Below are 22,937 nucleotides of genomic sequence, written 5' to 3' on the forward strand. Positions count from 1 at the left end.
ACTGCATGCCCCCCACTGGGGATCGGGCCCACAACCTGGGCATGTGCCCTGACCAGGAATCAAACCAGCAACCTCTGGGAGCATGGGTCGATGCTCAACCACTGAGACACACAGGCAGGGCATAACTAGCATTTTAATTGAAGTATAATTGACCTACAATATTATGAAAGTTTCATGTGTACAGCATAGTGATTTAATAATTGTACACATTGCAATATGATCCCCACAATAAGTCTAGTTACCATCTGCCACCATACAAAACTAATACAATACTGTTCCCTGTATTCCTGTGCCGTACATTATGTCCCCATGACTCATAAGCCAAGCATTTTTTTTCAGTACAGTGAATCTTAACGATAAGGTAGGATGTGAAGGGGTCTTTTCCAACAAGACAGGCTGCCCCATGGGTCACTGTTCCTCATTATTGAAGGAACTGCTTTATAGTCCTTAGGTATGAAAAGTTGAATAGGTATTTGAGCCCAGCCTGTGTGGCTCAGTGGTTGAGCATCAGCCCATAGACCAAGTGGTCAAAGGTTCGATTCCCCACCAGGACAAATGCCCAGGTTGCTGGCTTGATCCCTAGTAGGGGGTGTGCAGGAGGCAGCTGATCAATGTTTCTCTCTCATCGATGTTTCTATCTCTCTCTTCCTCTCCCTTCCGCTAGAAAAAATAAGAATAGGTATTTGAGTTCAATTCATTACACTCTTAACTCATTCCGAAGCAGGGCCAACTTCATGGACACACAACCTGGGACTTTGCAGGGGCCCCATGCTCAGAAGGGCCCTGGGCTTCATTTAGTGATTTGCTGTCTTGATCTTGAAATACTTAAAATGTTACTTTTGAATTTGTGTTTGGTAAATCAGGTCTGATGGGACAATGGAGCACCCACATGAGCAGAAAAGATTCACCCCAGAGTCTACTCACCATACAGTCACCCATTGACATGTAGCTTTCATGATGCCCCCATGAACTCAGAATTCCAGTTGATCCCTCATTTGTGGGATTTCGATGAGAATCCAAGTGAGTACAAGGTAAATATGTTGCATCTGTGACTGAGTCAACAGGGATGCTGGCGCCCCAAAAGGCCATTCTTTCTGTCTGAAAAAGAACTTACTTCGAATGCAGAGTGCAAGCAGTGGTATTCTAAGAAACATGGACAACCAAGGAGCCCTTTCGTACTCACGGAGTTTCCTGTATTAGTGCACTTACAGCGCAAGTGCTGAGCCAGAAGGAAGGGAAAGGGCACTCCACGTCGCTCTTCCTTCCATCCTTCCTTACGCGTCTCTAAGCTAAAGGTAGAGAGTGTGGGTAGAACGAGCACAAGTCAAGAGGTGAAATAAAAACAGCTGAGTGAGTAAGACGGCCCTCCAGGAACACACCTGCAGTTTAACAAGTTAGGTTTATCCCTCATTGCAGTGTGGAATTCCCATTACCCACGGGAATTATGGGCCGTCTTAGTAAGAGGCTCTTAGAACGTATTATAGGATTTGGGCTTCGGCTGGGTGATTCGGGGGAGGGTTTAAGGAAACACATGTTCTAGATTGGGTGTTGTCAGAAAACGGGCAATTCTCTGAGTGGCCACGTCCATAAAGCGTGTCTGTGGGAGGGGCAGAGTAGCGGGAGACTACAGCTGTGACTGCTAAAGACAGGGCTGCTCCTTCAGCCAGAGAGGGTGGAGCTGGGGTTTGTGGGCCGCCCCGAGGCCTGGAGTGAGTGGGTGTTCTGTGGGAGTGTTTACATCCACCAGGAGAACACGTGTCTTAACTGGAAGTGTCGGATCCATGTGCAATAACATTGAGACCAGGCTGTGAACTTCAAATCTAGTTCCCAGACATCAAAGACTGCTCTTTCTTTTTCTCACACTGTTCTGTTTTAAAAAAAAAAAAGATGCATATGGCTGTATTAGCTCTGAAATTCGAATTGTGCCCTGTTACTGGTGCTGCAGGCACACGCCAGGCGCCGACGTTTGCATTTAAAGGTGTTGTCGCACAACTTGACGATCACTAAACTCAGGCTAATAATTTAACACTTTAATTGTTTGTTACTTAGATCAACATTAAAAGGCAAGTTAGAAAACAAACAAAACCACGGCATGAAAAGTCAAGAGAGAGACCGCGGAGGAAGAGAAAGCTTTATTTTAGTGCCTTGAATGGCATCGCTGCTTTTTGAACAAGGGGCCCTGGGTTTTCATTCCGCACTGGGTCCCTCACATCATGTAGCTGGCTCTGTTCCCAGTTCTTTATTTCTTTTAACCCTTGACAGTGCCCTAAAGAAATTCTTGAATCTGATTTTTTTTTTAAATTATTTTTGTTACAGATGTTTCTCCTTTTTCTCCCCATTGACACCCTCCTCCCCATCCCCCGCACCCTGTCCCCAACTTTGTTGTCCGTGTCCATCGGTTATGCGTACCTGCATATAAGTTCTGTGGTTTATCTCTTCCCTTCCTCCACCATCCCCTCTTCTGAGGGTTGTCAGTCTGTGCCCCACTTCCACATCTCTGGGTCTATTCCTCAGACTGTTATGTTCCTTATATTCCACAAATAAGTGAGATCATGTGATACTTGTCTTTCTCTGCTTGGCTTGTTTTGCTTAGGATAATACTTTCCAGGTCCCTCCATGTCGTCTCAAAGGATAAGAGATCCTTCTTTCTTACAGCTGCGTAGTACTTTAGAGATCACTAGTTGCCACATGTTCCCTGAGTCAGCAAATGTCATAGGAGTTAATCCCTGTGGGCTCCTCTGTAGGGGTGCACCTTGCTTGGTTGGGGAAGAGTCCACAGGCTGCCTCTTCTCTCTCCAGATCCTAGTCCTAAGGCCTTTTCAGGGGCTGGGAGCAGGACCATGAGGGCGATGGAAGGTGTGTCCCCGCCGAGTCGTTCATCTTTGGGTCTGACTCCCCAGGTGAGAAGAGAGCCTCATCATCACTGCACGTTTCTCTGTCTGTGGGCTTTCTTTCTTTCTTTCTTTCTTTCTTTCTTTCTTTCTTTCTTTCTTTCTTTCTTTCTTTCTTTCTTTCTTTCTCTCTTTCTTTCTTTCTCTCCTTCTCTCTTTCTCTCTTTCTTTCTCCTTTTTTTCTGTGCCAGAGCTATACAAGTTTCTGTTCACTCTTCTGATCAATATCTTATTTCTAAACAAATTTCCAGTCCTTATCTCCAGTTGCCCTAAGGACCTCTAGCCACAATCTCAGATTACATTTGTCTTTGATACCAATTCAGAGTGAATCTGTTTTTTTAAAAAAGGTGTTTTTGGATCCCTTACACAGAGGATAGCTTTACAAAGTAATTTAGAGAAATGTGTTTGAACAGAGAGTTAAAGTGACTTCATGTGACACCAGATAAGAACAAACAGATAAACTGCATTTGAAAATCACAGAGCTTGGGGCACACCCTCTCTTTCTCTTTCTTACGAAAAGACCTGTGGCTCTCACCTCTAGGCATCTGAAGGCCTTTGCCCAGGTTGAAGTGGGCATAGGAGACTGGACAAGACATTGCCCAAAGTTGCTCTACATCTGCACAGAGCTCTGGCCCATCCTCCTGGATCAGTCCAATTAGCACACAAAACTCCGGGCCCTTAAGACAAGGTCAGAAACCTATTTATTTGGATAAAGTGGACAAAAGAAGAAATAGTGTTATCCATCACCCACCCCTAACCTGCCCCCCTTTCCTGGGACAAGTGTCTCTGACCTTCTGGACACCCTCTCCAGGTGGGTGTTCCTGCTGGCCCAGTTGCTCTGAGAGACTTCTCTACATCACTGCTATTCAACATGAGAACCGTGCTTTGTTGGATATCAACTGTCACCTGGGTACCCGCTAAAGGTCCCATCCCTCCCCCCACTCCTCAGCCCTTTCCTTGTTATCAGTCATTAGAAGACTGTCCCAAGAGCACTGAGGCCCTTTGCTTTTATTACCAGAGTGTGGTGGGATTCTTGAGAAAGGTGCAGAGAGAGGAGAAATCCCCCTGTCTTTTCCCCGTGCATGAGAAGGAGACATAAGTGACCTCCTGTGTCATTCCTTCAGCTCTGACCCCTCTGCACTGATCAAATCTGCGGGAGAAGAAAGAAAGTTCTCCTTTAAGAGGTGGTCCTTTTAATAGAATATGTAGCAAAAATTAAAGAAGACTTGGATTTCAGTGCTAGATCTATTACAGGTGAGTCGTACAATCTGGGACAAGTGTCTCTTAGCTGCTCCGAGCTTCAGTTTCCCCATCTGTAAGTTGAGAAAGTCTGAAAATTCCCTAAGGCAATCCTTCCAAAAGTGATTTCCAAACAAGTAAGTGTTTTAGCCCCTGGACCCACTCACATTTGCTTGCCAATGAATTCTTCTGGATTTATGGGCAGGAACTGTACGTTTTGAAGTCTCAGTTTCCCCACCAGGCCCTGTGCTAAAATAAACCCCAGGGGGACAAATTGTGAGGAATACACCTACCCTCAAGGAATTTGCTGTCTGAAAAGGGTCGAGGTTCCTAGGCCATGTCTAAGGTTTGCGTCAGCTCTAACCTTCTATGATTCTAGGCTTGGAAGCATTTCAGGATCTAGCATCTCCCACAACTAAGACCGGTAATAAAGGAAATCATTGCATTCAGAGATTCTCTTCAAAATGCCTCCGCTGCAGTGACCACCCCCTGCTTTCCCAGAGGAAGACCCTGAGACACATGGGGTAACGGGATCTTCTCAACATCAGTCACAAGGGGGGAACGGAAACAAGTTCAGGTACCAGCTGCAAATAGCTGCTACTTCAAAGAGCTGTTTAGACTTGTTTCTGAAAGCAGAATGTAAGATGGCAGAGCTGTATCATGATTCTTACTTGTTCTTGATAGTGTCTTGGTCTTGGTGCGTGGAAATGAAGCCCCAGGCCAGTCCCCAGAGGACAGGCAGAGGCAGCTGGGGTGATGGATGACTCTGGAGAATGGCATTCCTTCACACTTTCACTTATTTTTGTCAACGTGGTGTGCACATGACACAGCCCTGGGAAGAGAAGCCAGGGGAGGGCACGAGCTCACACAAGCTCAGACCCGCCCTGCGCTGCAGCGCCAGGGTCTAACTTGGAGCAGCATTAAGTCAGATGCAAAACAAAGAGCAGTAGACAAGTGATCCTACCTTCTCAAATTTGCTATTGAGGATAGACAATAAAAAGATGTCTCCTCCTCCCATACTCCCCCAAATACTCTCTCTCTCTCTCTCTCTCTCTCTCTCTCTCACAGACACACACACACACACACACACACAATTCACATGCACACACACACGCACACATTGTCTGTCACTTACAAGCAAAACTAAGTTTTTGCAGAATCCCCTGCTGGAACATGCTGACTCAGCTCCTTTCCAGGGCACAACTATTGCTGGATGGAGAAGCAGCCCTGTCTAGTGGTGAAGACCTACAGCTCTGCAGGACTCAGAGCATCCTATTCCCAACAGCTGCTCCTAAGGCAGCTCACGTCACACCTCTGAACCTTGGCGTCCCCATCTATGCCATGAACCCGGTGAGTGCAATGGCTCAGAGGCTGGCTGCAAGGTGAGAGAGACTGGGTGCTTACAGGGTGAGCACAGAGTGGGGCCCTGCCTGAGCTCAGCTCTCCCCACTCTTCAGCTCAGGCACCCCTACACGGGGTCCATGGGATCGGGGCTTCTGACAGGCGGAAGCCTTCCCTGGTGCTTATCTATTTCACAATCAGCAAGGCCACCCTTTCTCTGAAATTGGTCTGGGCCCCACCCTCTCTTTTTTTTGTATTAATTTTTAATTATTAAAAAATATTTTTATTGTAGAAATTCAAACACATGGTGGTGTGAAGAAATAGCAAATAATTGTCTCCCACTACCCCATTTCTTCTTTGGCAAATATTCTTTGAGACTTTCCAATATGCATGTGTGTGTGTGTGTGTGCGCGCTCACACACACACACACACATCCACATCCACATCCACACACTTACAGGCACATACACTCACATGCACACACACACAAATAACACGTCATTTTATTTTATTTATTTTATTTATTTATTTTTTATCCTCACCCGAGGACACCTTTCTATTTTTTGTTCAGATAGAGTGGGAGGGAGAGAGAGGAAGAGAGAGAGAGAGAGAGAGAGAGAGAGAAACATCGAACATCGACCTGAAAGGGACACATCGAGTGGCTGCCACCTGCATGACCAACTGGGGCCAAGGACAAACCGCAACCAAGGTACATGCCCTTAGTGGGAACTGAACCCGGGTGTCTCTGGACCGCAGGCTGACGCTCCAGCCACTGAGCCAAACCGGCCAGGGCTAACACGTCATTTTAAACAAAACTTTTACATGTATTGAGTTGGCTCCTCCAATTGCCCCCCCCCCCCCCAGGCAGGAGAGACTAGTAAAGGATTCCAGGGTGATCTCCATCGCACAAAATGCAGCTGGTGCTGCCGGGACTGGCGTCTCCTTCCTAAGGGCCTAGAAGGTGTCCTTAGAAACAAATATTAGTGTAACATCTTCCCACAATTATTCTCATTTCCATTAGTAACAATGATGTTTCATAATAAGATAGCCAGGAAGATCAAAATAATCCTTCAAGGGCAAATGATTCAAGGGCAAATAGTTTTGGAGCAAGAGTTTATAAGATGATGAAGAAAGGGCTTGTATTACAGCTAATTAAATCTGTCATCATCCAGGGAAAAAAGTCTAGATTCTTTGTTTCATTTTGACGCATTTCTTGAGTCATAGTGACACCTGTCACAATCCAGCCGGGGATGTGTTTCTGGGCCCCGGCCCTCAAGGGACATCAGAAGGCACGGAAGCTGGAGGCTGGGAATCCTGCTGGAGGCCAGACGTCCCCAAACTCTCAGGTCAGCCACCCTTTCTCGGACAGGAGCAGGGCCTCGCCCAGGGTCTCCCCAGGGCAGGAAGGCCAGCCATCAAAAATAATGCTTCTTTCTATCCTTTTGAACACAAAGAAAGATGTTGGCATCATCAAAATGAATGAAGACTAAACTGAAGGGAGAAAATATCCCTAGTAAATGTCATTAAATACAAATGGTCCTACTTGTTGCTACTGCAAGGTTTCAATTAACACCTAAATTTGTCATTAGCTCAGCTGGAGCCTCTCCAGCTGAATGAAGATTTCTCAGTTAGACTGTTCAAACACAAGGCAAACCAGGAGCAATTTATTAGCATAATCTCATCTAATATGGTGACTACTCATTCTTGCTAGTGGGAGTGAATTGGATTTGTCAGAGTTGTTCTAGTTCAGCCATGAAACACTGGGACCTGCACTTCTCTTAGAATTTATAACTTCACATCTGCTCATAGGCTCTGACAATGGATCTTATTTCCTAGGAAAACCAAGAGGACACTGTCCCCTGCAGTTTAAAAGGAATAAAGATCATGGTGTGCCCAGGGTTTCTCTGCTCTATCAGACACTCTGTGCAACCCCTGGGGATGGGAGAAGAGAGTTAGGGTGGAGGGACCTCAGTAAGGAGCATTGGATTTTTTTTTGCTTGCTTGTTTTTATATATAGGGAACTAATTCCTGTTCAAAGCAAGGTTCTGATTCTGAAAGCTGTCTGCTGCATGCCCCTGCAAAAATAGTCTTAATAAGATCCACTGCTGCCCCCTTAGTTCAGAGAGAGCAGAAGCTGCATCACCCTTCGCACCTCGTCTCTTACCCCGTGCCCAGCCGTGCGCGGCACACGTTAGTGAACAAGTGAAGGAACAAATGATCGCTTCCTGGGATGACGGTGCACAGTGGCCGCAGATGGTGGAAGGAGGACTGGAACGTGATTGGCTCTTCCAAATGAAACATTTTTTTTTCCTGTTAATTCTCACCTGAGAATATTTTTCCATTGATTTTTAGAGAGCGTGGAAGGGAGGGAGGGAGAGAAAGAAACATCGATGTGAGAGAGACACATCAATTGGCTACCTCCCACATGACCCCATCTGGGGACAGGGGAATAAACCCCCAACCAAGGTACGTGCCCTTGACAGGGAATTGACCCCTTCGCCCTTTGGTCCTCGGACTGATGCTCTAACCATTGAGCCAAACCAACCAGAGTGAAATGAAACATTTTAAATCGTCTGTCCATTCTCGATTTTGGCATAGATGTTATCTTTAGTTTGATCAAAACTCTCTCGCCCTGGCCTGTTTGGCTCAGCAGTTAGAGCGTCGGCCTGAGGTCTGGAGAGACCCAGGTTCGGTTCCCGCTAAGGGCATGTACCTCAGTTGCAGTTTGTCCCCAGCCCTGGTTGGTCGTGCGTGTGGCAGCCACTCAATGTGTCTCTTTCACATCGATTTTTTTTCTTTCTCTCCCTCCCACTCTGTCTGAACAAAAAATGAAAAAATGTCCTTGGGTGAGGATAAAAAAAAGAAAAGAAAAGAAAAGCAAGTACAAACAGTAGATTTTCCCATAACTTAGAATTCACCTTCTCAACCTCTGTCGGGATCCTGTACAGAACTCATAGGGCACAATTAACCAGTTTTTGAATCTGGATCTTTTCCTGCCTACAACCCAGCTGATTTGACACAATTCACCACAGATTCTGAAGGCTTTTGTGGTTTCCCTTCTGGTGAGCTCACTAGAGTCCCCTCCCAAATCTTAATCTTCAGAATTTGCTAATAGTAATTCCACTTCGCATTCACATAGCAATTTGTGGTTTGCAAGCATTATTATTACTTTACATGTCAACTCCATAACATTCTAACAATATGTCATTACTACTATTTGTCATAAGACGTGGAGGGACCTGGAGACTATTATGCTAAGTGAAATAAGCCAATCAGAGAAGGACAGATATCACATGATCTCACTTATTTGTGGAATGTAATGAACAAAATAAGCTGATGAACAAAATAGACCCAGAGACATAGTAGCGGAGTACAGACTGACAAACCTTAGAAGGGGTGGGGGTGGGGGAGGGAAGAGATGAACCAAAGAACGTATATGCATGTGTGCATAACCGATGGACACAGACAACAATGCTGGGGGGGAGGGGAGAGGGTGGCAATAGGGGAAAAAGGAGAAACATCTATAACAAAAATAAATGAATAAAAAAAAATTATTTGTCATAGAAGAAAGTTAAGAAACCAAGAATTTAAGTGACCTGACTACTGTCCCTCAGATAGCAAGAAATTTAGGAATGAAACTAACGATATCTCCATGTTTTCTTCAACACATGCGATAACGTACATCAATGAGTTTTCACCTGCCTTATTAATAATACCAAGGAGACAGGCCCACAACTAAGAATCCCTAGATTTTTTTTTCTTTAGTGTTGAAGTTATTGAGTGTTGCTATGGGCACACAGTCGCCTTGCAGTATTATTTTGCTGCCTGCCATAGCCCCAAAAATAAATCCACAGAGCATATCTGACGGGGCATTTTGTTGAAACCTCTCACAATTTTCAACTGGAGATATTCACCTGCCAGTGGACCTGCATTGTGGTTTTGTCTCTTCTTTTCCTACTTGGCATTTCTTAAAACTGACAAAAAGCCACAAGTAATAAAAAGCAAGAGAGGCAAGTGTGGAATGTGTGAACTGGGGAATGGAGTTAATAAGAGACCTGGTTAATTTGCTCAGAGGATAATAACTCCCTCATAACCAGCATCTTGTATTTGATGTCAAGCCAGCTCTGTGGTCTCCTGAGCAGTTAATGGTGTGTCAGCCTGCAGGGTGGAGCACCCCTTCTCTGGAGAAAATAAATGTGGTTCCAGTGGCCTAAGGAGTCCACAGCATGATGACTTCTGGGCTCCTATTTAACACTCGTGGGTATACCACCTTTTTTCATCTGAGCTGTCAGCTTTTAAAAATACTTAAAAACCAATCAGCAACTAAATTGCATCTGAAGAGCTATTTCAATTACAGAAAGGAGGCAGTTCCTCGGCAACCAAAGTATTTTAGAGCTGCAAAAATTAATGTGCATTTTAATGCTGATTTTCAGAGTATAATACACGTTGCAATTCATTTAAATGTATTCTGTGTGTTTTATTCTGACTTAAGGCTCAGCACCAGTCCTTGACTCATCATAAAACTACATTTTAAAAGTTTTTTTTTAATAGAAAAGTATTTAAAACCTAAGAAGATAAACTGAGTGGAAACATAATTGGTTGGAATCTGAATATAGATGAGTTCTTTTCCTTGAATAAGATCACTTAAAAGCACTCCCGTGGAATGATTCTCCTTTCTTAAAGAGACAGTCTGTAGTTTGGACCCTATCAAATAAAAATCACATCTAAGATCGCCCCCTCCCTTGCGGCCGGGCCTGAGAAAGCCCTTGTACAGTCTACCTAGGAGCACACTGTTCTTGGAAAGCGACTGACTTGGCGGCTAAATCCAGCAGCGTCAGTGCCTCCGTGGATGGCGTGTTTTCAAGCGGAGTTAATCACACATCAGCCTTTTGCCCCGCAGCAATGGCAAGCGGCATAGATGTCGTCAGCCCGAAGGAAGTCCTGTCAGCAAAGCAAACAGCTGCTTTTGCTCAGCAGTTGCTCAAACCAAGATTAAGTGGATGTGTGAGGGAAAGAATGTGGCCACGGCAGGAAAACGGGGTCCGAGGTGGACATACCAGTCCTGGGTCCCCTTTCTGCAGTCTCGAACGAGAACTTAGGGGAAGAGAAATGACAACCACAGAACATTAATGCTGGAAGAAATCTGCGTCCTCACCTGCCTCATTCAACCCCACCGTCCTTTCCAACAGCGGAGAAGGGACATGCAAAGGAGTCACTGCAGACGCCCCAGAAGAATCGCTCACCGGACAGCCGGGCCCCCAACTAGCCCCCAGGAGTGCACGCAAAGTCACACAACGCTGCCATCCTAAACCAGAGCGCTCGCTTCCCTGCCTGCCAGGGTGGTATGGGGTTCTTTCCGCCTTTGAGCAGTCCCCCGATTCAGTACTATTTGTGTTTGATTTGCTGGAGTTGCGTTTTAATCAAGGAGTTGCACAAAACGATGACGTTCTCTGCCTCCTCTCGTTCCCCCTTCTTCCCCGAATTCAGCATGCTGTGAGCTGAGCCCATCCTTGCACTGAGGACACGGGCTACTTCCCAAGCCAGACTGGTGGGCCGCCCTCTTCCTGAGCTCTGCTGATGTTCTGGGCTCCAGGCAGAGGAGTGAAAAAAGCAATTTATTCATTTAACTAGCATTTTTTGAGCCTTCACTATAAATGGATTTTCCTTGGGATTGTAGGGGAAGGAAGGATAGGTGAGCCACGGCCTCAGTCATCAAAGAAAACCAAGTTCAGTGGGCTGGAAACTTTGGGGGACTCCTCATTGCTTATCTAAAGATTTCCTAGGGCTTAGAGGAGTGGTTATGAGATTTCGCTGAACTCAGAAGCTGTGGTTAGAGCGAAGTTCGGCATGCACTGGGAGCATTCAGCAGGGGTTGCCTGTCCCAAATCTCTGTACTGAGGAAACAAATAACTCAGGGATCTAAGGAAACCTCAGGCTGGCTCAGAGGCTGGTCTGAGTCAGGTTACTGAGCTGGGGTTACCTTTAGTTACCTCCGCTGGGTAACCGGAGCCTGTGCAATTTGCATGTGGAGCCATTCCCCCACCTGAGCCCTCTGCCCTGGGCCCCAAAGGGCCCCCTTTACCCAGGCAAACCTGACAGAGTCACAGCTGGTGCTGCCATGAGACCTCCATTGCCAGGCCTTCTATAAGGAAGGCATTGAGTCTGTCCTGAGCTGTGCACAGTGGTGGCTTTCATTCAAATACCCACCGCTACTCCTGACAGCGGGGAAACAGAGAGCTATTATAAGCATTCTGGTGGCAATTTCCCCAGCGAGGAGGTGAGGCTGGTTTCTGATTTACGCCTTTCTGGCCAGCTGTCCCTTGCCATTTTACACATGCTGGCATGACATTTCCCTCCAGCCAGTTTAATCCGGAAAAATTTTGTTTCTTTCACACGTGAATAAGAAGTAAGTCTTTGACTTGAATCATCCCTCGCCTCTCATAAAACTGTAATTTCACGGGTTCTATCTAATTTGTACTCATATATTTTACTAAGCCATGGGGAGACAATGTAAACTCCCTTTATAAAGACTTTTATGGCTGACCACGTGGAGTTTCTTTTGCGGGGTAGGTGGGAGAATTTAATTAAGAATTTGGGGAATAACTGAAATCTGAATGATTTTAAAAAATAAATGTTTCTCTTTTTTCCTTTTCTACATATTTTAAAAAGCTAAAGATACATCAAAGGTGTGTGCTAGCTGCTAGTTGAAAGCTAAGGAGGCTGAAAAATAGAGAGGGGAAGAATAACATCCAATAATTTAAATGTCTTAAGTCAGTGGATGATACCAAGTACCCAACAACGTGAAACAGAAAGTCATTATTAAGTGAAAACCTGAAGATAATGGCTTGGGCATATGACATGTGTGGACAAGGGACAGACATAATCTGGGTGTTCAAGAAATTGAAACTGTTATAAATAATAATACACCTCTAAGATTCTCTGGAGATTCGCTATGGCCAGTGCTTTGGACTTAGTGCCAGCCAGCCCCCCATCCCTGTAAGTCTGTCTGACATCTTTCCACTTCAATTGCTCTGTTAGTGACAGGTGGGAACTTTGAGGAACTCAAATCACATATTATGAAATGGGTGAGAATATAAAAATAAAAGATATTCTAATCATGAAATTCTTCGAGGTCTTTAAAATAAACCTGCCATAAACACAGAAAAAGTTACATTGTAATTTTAGACTTGAAGGCAAAAGGAGAGGCTGGAGAACAGGATAAGAAAACCGCGTTCCGAAATAAAATTCTACCCACTTTTTAAGTGTGTTCAACAAACACTCATTGAATAAACAGCAAGTGAATTAATGGAGGAACCGATCTTGAGCAGAGAGGTGAAAGCAATATTTGGAACTTTTCTGAGAATGGAAGAATCTAAGTAGGATTCAACGACATTCAACATGGTAGGAGTCAAATGTCTTGATTACAACACTGAGAGGGCTCAGGTAGCTCTCAGCTCTTTGTAGTCTTAGATCTGGAGAACGAGTTAGAAGTGAGTTAAGACAATAGGTGCCACAAATTATGAAAAGTCCAGAAGAGTGACAAAAAGTATCATTAAGCTCTATTGACAGTACCTCTAAAAACACTGTAAAATTATCATCTTTTTTATTACTAAATAGTTCAAGGATGCAGGAAAATATAGAGAATGAGCTCTGTTAAATGTAACATTTTAAAAAAGCATTCAAGATAAGAAGTGAGGCTCCTGATTTTCCTTCCCTGATCCTTTAACAACCACTTTTATAAAAGTGATGTTAATCGTCTTAGGAATTTTAAAAAAAATTTTAAATTTACTTGCAGATGTGTGTATCCATCAGTTATTTATTGTTTTGCATCTTTCGAGTTTTCTTCGTTTGTTTGTTTGTTTTTTATCCTCACCCGAAGATATTTTTCCATTTTTTATTCAGTTAGAGTGAGAGAGAGAGAGAAAGAGAGAGAGAGAGAGAGAGATATCAACGTGAAAGGGACACATCAAGTGGCTGCCACCCACACAACCCAACCAGGGCTGGGGACAAATTGCAACTGAGGCACGAGCCCTTAGTGGGAACCGAACCCGGGTCTCTCTGGACCGCAGGCCAGCGCTCTAACTGCTCAGCCAAACTGGCCAGGGCTTTCGAGTTTTTATAAATACTACTGTACCTTTCTTTCCCTAACTTGCTTTTCATACTTCTGTTTGGGGAATTTAACCATGTTGATTTATGTAGCTCAAGGTAATTTATTTTAACTGATGTATAGCATTTATTGTTCTTTATGAATATGCCATAATTTCCATTTCCATTTTCCTGGTGCTGTGTGTTTCCGTCACGTTTTATTTATTTATTTATTTTAAATGAAAAACAATTTTTTCTTTTTTTTTTCTTGCGGTCGCCCACAAGGCCTCCCTGACGTCCCTGGCTGTTTCCTCGCGCGCAGCAAGGGCAGCGTCAGAGCAGTGGTTCTCAGCCCTGGCTGCTCGTTAAACCACCTTAAGAAAAACACTGCTCCCTGGACCCTGCCTCAAAGGCTCTGATTCAGTTGGTTAGGGCCTGTATTTTCAAAACAGAAAACAGAACATAAAAAAAAGTTATAGATTATGAAATATCTGGTAGTGATACAAGGAAAATAAAACCGGGTAATCCCACAGAGCCTGGATCCATGGAGGTGACGTGAGAGCTGAGATGAGTGACCAAGGGGTCCCCCTGGGAAGACTTCAGGGAAAGAGGCTTCTCGTCAAGGAAATAGCTGGAGAAGGCTTATCACTCTGAGCAACAGAAAGTATGTCTGTTCGTATTTCTTAACAATTGCGAGGCTGGGGCAGAAGTACCGATGCAGGCCCATAAACCATGCACCTAAATATTTCAAAGTTGTAAGTCAAGCAAACTATTAAAGGATATATATATTGCTACTTTACCAATATATCATCATGATGACAAAATAAAAAATATAGATAAATCTATGGTCTCTATCTGATGGAAAGTCATCAAAATACCAATGACAACTGAACTTAATTATTATTACATAAGTATGGGTGTGCTGTGGATGGATCAATGATGCTTGAATGCATAATAAAATAAACACTTAAATAATTCATAAATTAGTTTATATTTATTTCATTAAACTTGTTTTATTGACTTTATTTCAATGAAATTGTTATGTTGGTATAATCAATATTCACGTAATTTTTTTGACAGCAATGATAAAGGATTTAAAAATAAAATATATTTTTACTTAAGATATACACAATTTAAATATATTTTTGATTAATTCATTCATTTATTTTAGAGAGAGAGATGAAGGGAAAGAGAGAGAGAGAACCATCAATGTGAAAAAGAAACATCTGCCCTGGCTAGTTTGGCTCAGTGGTTAGAGCGTTGGCCCGTGGTCCAGAGGGACCCAGGTTCGGTTCCTGCTAAGGGCACATACTTCGATTGCAGTTTGTCCCTGGCCCTGGTTGGGTCGTGTGGGCGGCGGCCCCTCGATGTGTCCCTTTCACGTCGATGTTTCTTTCTCTCTCTCTCTCACTCTATCTGAACAAAAAAAATGGAAAAATGTCCTAGGGTGAGGATTAAAAAAAACAAAAAAACAAAAAAAAGAAGAAACATCTGCTGGCTGCCTCCCCTACTGGGGATCGAGCCTGCCACCTGCACATGTGCCCTGACCAGGAATCGAACTGGCAACCTTTTGGTGCACTGAATGATGCCCGACCAACTGAGCCACACTGGCTAAAGCTGAATATGTCTTTACTAAAAACAAAGTCAATGTAAAACAATTTTACAGGTTAACATGTGTTTCATATATTTTCCAAAAGGTTATTATTCTGTTAAAGTACAAGTTATAATTAATATATATCAAAATATGTATTTAAAATTGTTTAAGTTAAAATAGAAATTTTAAATTGAAACTTTAGGAAAATTCAAATAAATCTTATGATAGGTTTTTATAAAAATAGAACTTCACAATTCAAGTCTTGGACGTACACTTCGTTGCTGATGTGTGAATTGGTGTTATTTTTCATGTTACATCTAGTCCCACATTGTTTTAAAATATAGCTCTTATTATGACTTAGCTCTGGAGAGGCAAACAGATCAGAAGACAACCGCCATTAAAAGAGAGCTTGTTGCCGTGGCTGGTTTGGCTCCGCGGTCGGAGCATCGGCCCACGGACCAAAGCGTCACGGGTTTCATTCCGGTCAAGGGCTCTTGGTCGTAGTTCAGTCCCCAGCCCTGGCTGGGGCTGTGTGGAAGGCCAACAGTCGGTGTGTCTCTCCCGTCAATGTTTCTCTTTCTCTCTCCCTCCCTCTCTCCCACTCTATCTGAAGATAAATGGGACAACAATATCCTTGGGTGAGGATTTAAAAAAAGAGAGAGAGAGAGAACTTGTTCTATCCACAGATCCTGAGAGAAGAGGGCACCACGCCTTGCAGGGTCACACGGGGTAGCACCAGAGTCAATCAAGACACAGCAGGAGCGAGGGGGAAACTGTAAGCAACGCTTTGACTGCGGTTTCCATGTAAGTTTTACCTGACTAAATATTATTTAATCTGGTTTTTAAAATACGATTTTAAAAATACAATTTAACAAAAATACCTAATGAAATAAAAGACAAAATTTCACTTGTTTATTTATAATGTGAGTAAAATAAACAGTGCTGCTGTGAGACACAGTTAGTTATATTTTAAGGGAAAAGATTTGTCCAGACATCACCACCTTTTCCGATGGTGGGTTTCTAAGGGCATCTCCAGAGAACAGCAGTGTGCAGGACAGAAACAGGTCTGCAGATGTAAGTCTCACCAGACACACTTGTGCCCAGAATGCTGACAAGCCTGAGAACTCGCAGGGCAAGTTGTTTGAAAACAGACAAATTGTTTATGATGTTTTCTATAGCTGGTGAGAACAAAGATTATACCTCCCAGTTAGCTGGATTTCTTATGCTATTGTTGGAATTTTGATATGACCAAAGTTTGATAAAAGCTTTTGAACACAGTCTCTATGATAGTGACACATGTCAGGACATGACATATTGTGTTGTATTGAGAAAGTTTTGAAAATTTTGAAGTGAACTGGTCCAGATTAGTCAACTGGAGAACAGATACAGAAAATTCAATGTTGGATTTGTTACATACTTAGATCCAAGACGGTAACAGTTTACAAAGGCATTGCCTCTAGTCATTTGTTAGCTTGTTCACCCAGGAAGAATTTAGTACTAAAACTAGAAAACATAACACTATGAACACTGACTGCCCTTAGGCCTAAAGGCAAACATATGTTTGTTACGGTGCCATAGCATGGAGGTCACGGGGAGCTGGTTTTGCCATGGGGGTGGAGGGAGACAAAGAGATTTTTATTAATTTTGGGAATTAATGCAATCCAAAGAAAAATATCACCACATTTCATCAGCAAAGAGTGACTACAGATTTAGCCTTTCAAGTTGACATTAACTCATCCCAAGAATTTTGAACTCAACCAAGTTGTTCACATGTAGTTTTATGAGAAGCCGGATATGCCTTTCCTGAAATCCATATCCTGAAACAAAAGTGAAACGTTTCCTAAATTATAGATTTGAGGACTGAATGGCAGAAAAATTCTCAGATTTCAAATTTTGTGAAATGAACTAGCCTTGTTCCATTCATGCTCTGATTTAATATTCATAATGTGAAGAAAAGCTACAAATGGACATTGTACTAAAATGAAGAGTAAATGTGCTGATGTTAGAAAAGCAGAATATTACAAACATCTTGAGAGAGGTTACTTTAGCTAAAAAAAAAAAATCACTGTGCAAGAGTCTATCCACATGTAGAATCCCTACTGTAGTGAACAGCTGTTTTTCATTATAAAACAGAATAAAACTAAAGAACTTAAAGTTGAACACAGAACCCAAGACTTAATATTGTCATCCTAGTATCAAAAATAAAACCCCAAACTGTTCAATTTCTATGTCTTAATCCAAAGCATAATGAATTATTAAATAGAAATACATAAAATATAAATTGAAGTTAACAATGAATTACATATTAAAATATGTTTATTTTAATTTTAATTTTAAATTGATAATACATACTTTACTATCACACATATTTTTATTATGATCTTACAGCAACACATCTGGAGAAAGAAATAAAAATTGAATCATTCCTGGCAGTTGATTTTTTTTACACTCAATCCGTTTCACTCCTTTATTTCTAGCTTCTGGGCTCTGTAGACACCTAAGTGCGTGATCCCTACCCTAGGCTGAGTTCCTCATGGGCAGAAACCTGGCAGCATATTAGCCAACTGGCTTCCCCCATTCATTCACTTATGATTCATCAATGATCTAAAAAATACTTTTTGATCTCCTGCTATCTGCCTGGCACAGTTACAAAACAGCATAAGACAATTCCTGCCTCTGGGGCCTGAGATTCCAGCTGGAAACAAAATAAATTTCACTAAACATTCGAATCGAATGGGTTGGCTGTCTAGTCCTCCCACATCAAAACACAAGTCCTCGGTTACCCAGTCTACAGAACCTAAGACGTGAGTTGCAACATAGAAGGCAATATAACAGCTTATAAAATTTATCCCCAAGAGAAAAATCATTCCTGTCTGCAGGGTTTGATTTGCGAAAACATCTGGCACAATGGGAAGCATCAAGTTTTATAGCTGAGGTGACTACAGTGTTAAGTCCCTGAAGCTAATTAGTAAATTAGCATATAGGTCCACTCACCTGAGCCCCCGCCCAGCCCTCCCCTCTTTTGCTGCAGAAAGTAAGATTTCCCAGGAGATACAATTGAAATATATGTCTGAACAAACATGGCTTTGTCTTCGCTGACATCTGAATCCATTTCTGTCTTTGTTATCGCGTTTGAAATCCAAGGGACTACACTTCTAATCCTGATGCACTCAGGTCCACACTGTTAACTCACTGGATGGCAGTACATTTTCCCCCACATCATGTTGTCTTTACATTGTCTTTAAGACACAGCAGGGTTGATGGCACAGGAAACAGAACGGCAGCTCTTTGCTGAGCTATGGAGTTGCACTAGATTTAAAGGCATAGATGAGAATTAGAAATGACATAGAGGGTTTTGACGTTGAAATGGCAACTACAGAAAGTAAATGAATGCATTATTACTTCCTATTTTAAGAAATATTCTATTTCTTTTTTGTTGTTGTTAGTCCTAACTCGAGGACATTTTCCATTGATTTCTGTTTTTAAGAAAGAGTGAAAGGGTGGAAGAGAGAGAGAGAGAAACATCAATATGAGAGAGACACATGGATTGGTTGCCTCCCACACGACCACAACCAGGACCGAACCTGAAACTCAGGTGCGTGCCCTTGACTGGGAATCGAACCTGAGACCCTCAGTCTGCAGGCTGATGCTGTAACCACTGAGCAAAACGAGCCAGGAAAAGAAATACTTCATTTCTTATCTTTGCTTAATCCAGGAGAATACAGTTGTTCTTTGGGCTTCCATAACTTTTGGTTATTTGCTAAAATTGTCCTTATTCCAACATAACCTGGCTGAATTCTAATATAAGTCAATGTTATTTTATTAACATTTTATCGCATGCCCATTCTATGTATGCAAAGTCCTGTAGGGAGGCAACTCCACAGGCAAGAGAGCAGTTGGAAAGGTTTTCCATCAAAGACGAAATGAAGAAAGAATAGAATTTATAAAATGAAAAAGATAAGGTACAAAATATAGACAATTCGGTCAGCATGTTCAAAGGCACATAAGAATGACTTATCATGGTGGGCAAAAAGGAAATACAACTTGTTTGGATGGCGGGGAAACAGGGAAAGAACAAATTTGGGGCTGCTTGGAGCTGGGGCTCAATTCAGCAGGTCTGGGATTCAATCACTGTTCAAGGGATGCTTGCCCCAGAGTCACCAAGGGGAGATTCCAAAAAACAAAACACAAACCTTGTTTCTTCTGGGCAGTGCATCTGGTGATTCAAATTCAGTAGGTGTGGGGTTAGGTCCCAGAAATATATATATATATTTTTTAATTCTTTCCAGGTTCCAGATCAAGATGGTGAGCTGAGCACAAGCCTTTGTCTCCCTTCTCCGTTTCCTCCCAACCCACTTGAAATGATAGTCAAGAAAGTCCAAGATAAATCACCCGCCACAGCAAGGAGAACAGAGAAGTTGCAAGGGGGTCTGGAGCTGGTAATCGATTCCTCAAAGTTAGAAAAAGACCAGATGTGTATTGAATGCTGAACCCGTTGGAGGGAGCCATGGCCATCCACAGACAGAGCTGCAGGGAGCCCGCGAAGCTGGTGTGTGCAGGGGTGGGTAACGAGTTATGTCATAAGAAAAGGTGATGAGAGGAGTGTGTAGGGAACAGCGGAAGTCTCCACTTCCAACTGGAGAAGAAATACTGGTGGCCCAGCTTCTAAAGACGTGGAATAGATGGTCTTTGAAGGACAATTATTCGAGAAATCCATGAGATACTGCTTCTAGCCCGATTAACTTCTCCCAGGCTGGGGGAATGGACTGGCCCAGGAAGAGAAGCCTTCCCTCCATCATCCTTGGCAGCTGCCAGTGAGAATACCCCACTTTCCTCACGTGTCTGGAGAAGAAGGTATGGAAGGAAATGCGAAAGGGACCGGTGTTCACGCACAGCTGTTGGGTCACACTCACACGGCACTAATGCTACATGGTTTCTATGGTGATTTTTATGAACTTACCAGGGTGGCATAAGAATTTCATAGAAAACCTCGGAACCCCAGCCAGGTTTGAGGGTAGCCCTCCAAACAGTGGCGGTGGGAATTGAACTTTCCCTTTAAATTCTCCCTCTCAGGAAAGGAGGCATTCCCTGATAAGTACAATGATGTGAACCAAAATGCCCATGTGCAGCTTTCCATTGTTACCCATGTTTGTGAAAGGGTTAGTAACGTGTTAAAGGGTAAAGGTAGAAGCTTGCAAAAGCTTGTGGAAACTGTGAAAAATGTGTTGCTTGCATGACCTTTGCTCAGCCTTCTGTTGAATACGGATGAGGATTATCTGGATTATCCGCAAGACAATGAATCACCCAGCAGATGCAGGACGGGATACCAGACCAGTCCAATTGCAAAGTGGACAATGGGCCAGGCAGAGTACGTCAGCAGGAACTGCCGGAAGCTAGAAGCAGAGTATATAACCTACACCCCAACAGTTATTTGAGGCTGAACCCTTTTCGGCTCAGCCCGCCTGTATCCAGGCACATGCAATAAAGACACGTTGCTCTACGATGTACTCTCTTGCTGGCTCAAACCTTTTAGTTTGCTCACTGGAGAAGGGAAGGAACCAGTGTTTGCAGGCTGAATTGGTGCTAAAAGAAGCCAACACATCATCTGGTTCCAAAGAGCAAGGTTAACCAGGAGTCCAGAGTTCAGTCTGCTAAAGGATCCCATCCATGGTGTGGAGCTCAGTGTCAAGAGAATACATTTGGAAACTGGTTTAAGACGGTTCTCAGGCACCACTAGAAAAGGTGTTGTTCCTTGGGCAAGCAAGCTGAGATGGACACGGGCTGTCAGAGCTCCATCCAAATGGGCTGAGCTACACCCATCCCAACAGGGAACAAAGGAATGTAAGTGGAGGAGACAGAAGCCCAGTGGGCCACAGAGCCATCCACCAGCTGCCTGGGGTTTCCCTTAGAGTGAGGACCACCTTCCCATGCTGGACCCTACTAGACTGTGGGCGCCAATCTAGAAAACTGCCTCTACTTTGAGCAAAATTGGTTAGAAAAATCTCACCGAACCCGCAGCGTGAAAGTCCTCTGTGATGGAGTCAAAGAAAGGAAAGAATTCTTTTTCTCTAGTGTTGAGAAATTAACTCACTTTTTGTTGGGAGGAGGTCCATAATTTTTTCTCAAAAGTGAAAAGAAAAAGAATGTTTAATGCAATTGTGTTTACTGTCTTTTGCTCTCCAGCGAGGTTTTGTGGCTGATTTTTGCACGTGGCTCCCTGTGGCCTCCGACTTCTGTCTTCCCCACACCCACTCTCAGAAGCCCTGCCTAAGCTGCATGGATGCTCAATCATTGGTGGTCATAAGAAGAGCTTACGTGTGGGGGGTGGAAGAGAGCTGAATCACTCCTTTGCATGTGTCTCCAGTGAGTTTAAATTTGGTAGGTTCTGACCTCTTCTCTAGCTTTTTGAATAGAATCATCTCCTGCTCACAAACTTGGCTTTGTTTATTGATGAATAAGGCACTTTTCTGCACTTTTCTGCCCAAGGTTCCTGGAGGAAACCAAAACAGCCCTGGGGCCAGGACAGACTGCAAAAGTGCAACACTTGCAGTCGTCACCCAACCCCATTCCCCCACAATGGACCATTGAAAATGCTTCTTAGATTCCCAGCCCCAGGCTTGGACTATCCAATAAAGAAAACTGGTTGTTTTAAAGATTCCTTTCTCTATTTTGATCTGTCTTAATACACTCTCTGCTTTTGAACCACCAGGCACACACAGATTTGTTTTAATGTCTCTTTGTAAATATCAATACAGTAACATTTACAATGCAATGGGATCTCTCCACGTGGTGAGATCACAGCTGTCTGAATACCAGGGAAACAACAGAATAATCACCTCCTTTCCGAGGCTCTTGGTTACTGTAATGTGGGTTCTCCAGCAGCTCTTTATTTGAATGGGCTGTTTACATTCTGGTTATGTGAAGCGTAGGTATGATGTCCACTCACCAAGGAGAGGTGGACTCAGCGAGGCACTTTCTTTGTATTAAATGTGCTTTCTGGGAATAGTTCTCAGTCTACTCGTAGCAACAATGCAGGTGATAAGAGCTTGTGCTGTGAAATGAATTGAGCCCTGGATATCTCCATCACCTCAGAGAGAGATTGACCAGTCAGGTCTGTAGATGGTTGCCCACCTTCTGGAAGACTAGGGAGGGGGCCTGCAGGAGGGTGAACAGTGCTAGCTGATCTCCACCTGTGTACTTCTCTGGGCCAGGAGGGTCCAGGCCCAGGGCCCACATCTGTGGGGTCAGGATAATTCCAGAACTTTGTGTGGGATGGTTGCCAACAGTCTCCTCCTCTCAACTGTTCACCTGTTGAGAACTGAGAAAGGATGAAATGTCACAAGCTGTATCCCTTCACCTGCTCACAGATACTTCAGTCAGAAATTACCCTTTGTAACAGGAGAGAGAGATGGTACCAGTGAAGGGTAGGCAGGCTGAACACACGTGTCGTTGTCATTTGAAGGTGCTGAGTACTGGGGTGGAGAGTCTGCAGTCACAGAACAGGATGGGGAGGTCGGGGTGTCATAAGCAACCTTGCGGGGAGTGTTGGGGTGAATCCTGGCTGGGGGTGGGCGTGCTTCCCACGCAGGTTCTGACACACTCACATGGCTGACGGCGAAGGACTATGACAAGAATGATCACATTGCCCGTCTTTTTTGTTTTTCTTTTAGTAATTTAACTATTACTTAAAACTTCAGAGAATATCATTCAAAAATACTAAAGCTCTCGGCACCTGGAACTGACAGGTGTTTTCATTGTAGGCGATGCCTCTTGTCCTCGTCCTGAAA

Source organism: Molossus molossus, unplaced genomic scaffold (assembly GCF_014108415.1).
Source record: "Molossus molossus isolate mMolMol1 unplaced genomic scaffold, mMolMol1.p scaffold_m16_p_1, whole genome shotgun sequence".
In the NCBI taxonomy this organism is placed as follows: Eukaryota; Metazoa; Chordata; class Mammalia; order Chiroptera; family Molossidae; genus Molossus; species Molossus molossus.